Below are 5,132 nucleotides of genomic sequence, written 5' to 3'. Positions count from 1 at the left end.
TGAAGAGTGGACCCGAGGAGATCTGGGTTCGGTTCCCTGCTCGGCCACCTATTCACGACCGGACCTGACAAGCACATAACAGTCCCTGCCCTGTGCCTCAGTTTCCTCATCTGTCAAATGGGGGTGATGAGACCCCAGATTCACAGGGATGTCTTGAAAATTGAATGAGATCTTGGGTGTGTAGGTGGAAAAGCATCTTGAGAAAGGTCTTTAAGACTTAGACAGAGGTAAGAAGTTATTAATAGCCTCATTATTATTCTTACCCAGAATGCCCATGGAAAAACAGCATGTGGCAGCACGGCCCCCGCTCCCCACCCTGGCAACTATTTCTGTACCTGGAAAGCAGGTCTGGTGGTGGCAGGCCTCGTTTGCACCGTGGGGGACCCAGCGGGGAGCACAGGTGGAGCAGCCCTTTCTGGCTGTCCTGGCTGCCCCTCCTTGGGGTCTCCTCCAAACCTTTTGAGTTAGAAGGCATGGCCTGCACTGGGACCCCGGTCATCTGGAGGGCTGCGGGTGGCATCTTATCTCTGCCACCCCCTTGGGGAAGTGGTGCTGGTGAGTGCCGGGGTGCACCTTCCTTGGGAGACCAGCACACACCTCGGCATGGGGGTTAAATCCAGGGGTGATCTGTCTCTGATCCAACTTCTACTTTGTTCATTTATTTCGTTTATTAGAAAGGCAGAGAGACACAGAGAGGGAGGGAGGGAGGGAGGCAGGGAGAGAGAGAGAGAGAGAGAGAGAGAGAGAATGCCCGTCCCCATCTGCTGGTTCACTCTCCAAATGCCTGCAGTAACTGAGGCTGGGCCAGACGCACGCTGGGAGCCTGGAACTCAATCCAGTTCTTCCATGAGGGTGGCAGGCACCAAGCACTTGCGCCACCACCTGCTGCCTCCCAGTGTGCACATCAGCAGGCAGCTGGAAGCCTTGCATTCAGATATGGGATGGGGCGTCCCAAGTGGTAGCTTAACTGCCATACCGAATGTCCACGCATTCTATCTTCTTTAGACCCACTCAACCCAGAGTTCACGGGAACCCAGGGACCAAAGGAAGCAGCTCCCCCACCCCCGCCATTTCTGAGGATGAGGGGGCTCACTGCCGTGCAGCCTGTCTCTTTTCCACTTTTCTCCCCATGGCTCCACCCCAGCCTGAAGCCCACCAAGCCTGGAGAGTAGGGAGCCACAGCCGGGGGAAACAAAGCCAGGGTTCCTCTCCCCCTCCCCCTCCCCACTCACTCTCGTGCCACGTGAGTGACACTTGTGAACAGCAGCCGGGTCCTGCCAGGTCGCCTCAAAGCCTCAAAGCAGGAAGCCCAGAGATAGGAAGAGGAACCCTGACAAGCGGTTCTGAGGTAACTCCGTCCTCCACAAAGCCCTGGAGACACCACCCAGAATTTGTCCGTCCACAGAATCCGCAGTCTAAGCCATTCATGTTGCCGGCCCAGGGCCTGACCTCTCCAGCCCTAGGCCTCATCTCCCAGCTTCCCCTGGCCATTGACCCTAACGCTAACCTGTGAATGTCAGCCCAAGAGCAGACATGTAGAAGCGGACTTGTTGCTGGCACTGGGTCTCACCAGGGAAAGCAAAGCAGTGACCATGGAGGAGAGAGAGTGAGACTGTATCTGAGGTCCAGGCAAGGCTGGAACCCGCTGTGAGGAGCCAGGCCAAGGCTCTACCAGCCCTGCTCAGCGCTCCATCTACAGGAAGAGGATCACCAGTCCCATGGGAATGGTCCATTGTCAGAGAGATGCAGCCCAAGCGCTTTTAAGGAGATCTCCTAACTCGGCTCCACTCTCCCTCCCCACTCGGCCAGCCAGGTCTGCTCGCTGCTGACTTAAAACGCTGCCCTCAATTCTATCTTTAGCTCTGGCTGCTGGGAGCCTGAGTGACAGGCAGGGATGGGGGCTTGTGCCGGGGTGGGGAAAATGTGCAGCTCCGGGTTTGCTGGGGAGGTGGCACTGACTGTAAGGGGCAGCATCCGTGTAATTTTCATTGTGCAACCGTGGCCAGTGCAGGGGCAGACACAGAGCTCCTCCGATCCTGGTTGGTTGGAAGGATGGAAGGACAAATCGATGGATGGATGGATGGATGGGTCCAGCATGGAGAGAGTACAGGCCCTTCTATGAGGATGACAGCAGGACCAACGTGTCCATGGACTGAGTCACGGAACTGGCGGAACTTCAAGATCTTGGACAAATGCCTTTCCTCCTGGCCTCCGTTTCTGAGCGTTGAGAGTGGCCAAGCAAAGTGGTTTTCAGACTACCTCCATGGACCACTACCAACTCTCACCCCGGCACCGCCCTGCTGCTGGGATGGAGTTGCAAAGAAGTATTTGATTGACAGTGCTCTCCTGCACTTCCATCAGGGCCGAGTCGATCAATCCTGGGTACTGAGCTTCCTGGAAAGAATCGTGTTAGGCAAAGGGTCCTGTGGCTAAAGAGGGTGGCAACCACTGGGCTAAACAGTCTGAATGATTGCTCATAGCTCCTAGGACCCCTCAGAAACAGTGGCTTGATCACATATTGGACACAGTTGGGTCTCTGGGGCCAGCTCCAGGGGCCACTCCAAAATTAAGACAAGTTTTACTGAATACAGAAATCATGAAGACCCCTGGCTTCTATCCTAGAAACCCCTTGCACTGATGGTGGGGGGGATTCTTCCAATCCCTGCTTTGAAGGTAGAGGTGGGGCTGGGGTAAAACAGTCATCTTTCACATTTCTCATTAGAGAGTCACCTGCTCTCTCCCTTTAGATTCTTGAGTGTGGTCCACCTTGTCCTCTTCAGTTGGAGGGTCCTGGCTGGGGGTGGGATGAGTCAGGTCCTCAAATGGGGGCTGGGCAAGGGTGGTGTCCAAGTTGGCTGTGTTCCCACTCTGCCTACCTTAGGTGGGAGTTCAGTGCCTTTTCAGTCCCAGGCAAGGGACAGGTGGCTCAGTTTATGAATCTATGGATGCCCCACCCCCACCCCATGGCAGCTCAGCTCCCCAAGTGCAACCAGACTTGGCCACATGGGATTGTCTCTTGCAGTAGGTGGCAGAATAACCTGTCAACTGCCTGTCATCAGGGCTGATGTAAACAGCCCTTATCTGGCCTATGAAACACCGCAAGCTCCCCCACGGCCAACTGTTTTATCCAATAAGAGAGAGTGAAGCACCCAGAAAGGATGAGGGGCCCAGGGGGTAGCAGGAGGGTGGGTGGGCTGGAGGGGGCTGACCCCAAGCCCCAGCCAGACCTGGAGGGGGAGCAGGAGGAGACTGGAGGCAGGGACAGCTTCAAGGGACGTCAGGAGAGGGAAGTGGGGTGAGGAGCCATCCTCTGTCCAAGCTGAGGGCGGATTCTGGGACCCAGCAGGGCCAAAGGCTGAGGTCTAAGGGGGGATCTAGGGCCTGGCATCAGGACCCTGGATGCCTGCCCACTTGCGCTGACCAAGCAGGAATGAGGTCATTGGCAGGAAGGCCCCCATGGAAAAGGGAGTCCGGCCCACCCAGGTCTTCCTTCTTCTTCCTGGCCGCCTGATGGAAGGAGCAGGGTGTGACTGGACCTTGGGCAAGTTCTCCAGCCTTTGCTTTGGGCCAGCCTCCAACGCTGAGCTCCCAAGGAAGCATTAGTTTCTTGGGACCCTGCGCTCTGGCCTCCCGGCTCCAGCTCATCCCACACACTGTGCGGCCTGCTGCATGGTCAGGTGAGCAGTTCACATTATGCCTGAGTCACTCATGGGGAACCTGCTGGGGCCCACCCACTTCTCACCGCCTGGACCCCCCTCCCCAACGGGGCACCAGCCCCGGCCTGACCCCCTGTAGATAATCCGTGTTCTACTTCTTCCTGCCTCACCCCTACCTGCACTGCCTCTCTTTCTCTCTGCTAAATCAAGTGAGTGCCCTTTGAATAATTGGTTAACTCTCCTCCCTTCCAGGAAACCTTCCCCAGATAATCCCATTGCAGTCTTGCCTCCACTGGAATGCTGCAGTATGTAACGGGATTGGCATTTCCACAGCGTGTGCACGTGGCTGTGGGTTCTGAGGGTCCTGGCAGGGCCGGCGGGCGTGGGGTGGGGTGGTCATCCTTCTCTGAGAGACCCCATCCTTGGTGGCCCTGGGTGAGACAGAATCCGGATGCTGACCAGCTAGGGTCCTGATAGGTAGGGCGATGACCAGGTCAGGTTTGGTGTCTAGGAAGGTGGCAGGAGAGCATCAGATTCAGTTGTGGTGTTGACCGTCACACCAATGAGACTCCCCAGGGCCTTTTCACAACACTGTGGTCACCTGGTGTCCTCTGGCGGGCTGCGGCAGGGGGTACAGACAAGGTATAGGCCTTGTCACCCATCATCCGAAGGGCAGTCGGGATAGCTGGCTGCCCTGCACCTCGGTGAGGGAAACAGGATTGGGGGCTGCTTAGTGCATGGATCCAGCTCAGCGCATGGTCCTGGCCTGTTCTGTGGGTTTAAATTCCGAGATGCCAAGAACAGCGTGTTTTGGCTGCTCAATCCAGCGACCTGACCCAGAGCAACCTTTAGGCGTTTGCCAGCTCCGCAATTTCTTTGTTGATTGTTCTGGCTGGAAAATGAAAAGCCCTCGCTGCCAGCAATTAATTTACCAAAATAAACAAGATTTCTGTTTTTCGTGACAAAGCTCATCCCTGAGTGCCCGTCTTGTTCAAGTGGGTGCAGCCAGCGCGTTGCACCTGCGGGTGATTCCTTGTCGGAGGCTATGAGGCTGGGCTGTTCCACAAGCTCTGGCCCTCACCTCTCTCTTCCCTGGCTACAAGTGTTGGAGTCCTTGACTTGTGCTTTCCTTTTTTTTTAACAGCAGATGATTCTTATTTTCCCGCTTTGTCCTGCTTGGCTTCTTTCCAGCCCTTGGCTGACATGGGTGCAACCCGGTCCCCGGCTACAAGCCGCATTGCTGCCTGCCTGCTGGCCTCTAGCACAAAGGACCCTTAGCTTTGCTACATTTTGCCTGCAGGCCTGGTCCACTTGTCTAAGAGCCGCTTCTGAGGAGGTTGAGTCGGTACTCTGGGAACGTCCAGGCTACAGATGCCACTTACTCCTTCGCTTCCCCGACAGGCTGAGTGACGGGGACACGGAGGCACTGGAAAGGGAGGGACAGCCGTGCCTCTGAGCGAGACGTGGGCTTGCTGG

Source organism: Lepus europaeus, chromosome 22 (genome assembly GCF_033115175.1).
Source record: "Lepus europaeus isolate LE1 chromosome 22, mLepTim1.pri, whole genome shotgun sequence".
Classification (NCBI taxonomy): Eukaryota; Metazoa; Chordata; class Mammalia; order Lagomorpha; family Leporidae; genus Lepus; species Lepus europaeus.
This window is presented reverse-complemented; position numbering follows the sequence as displayed.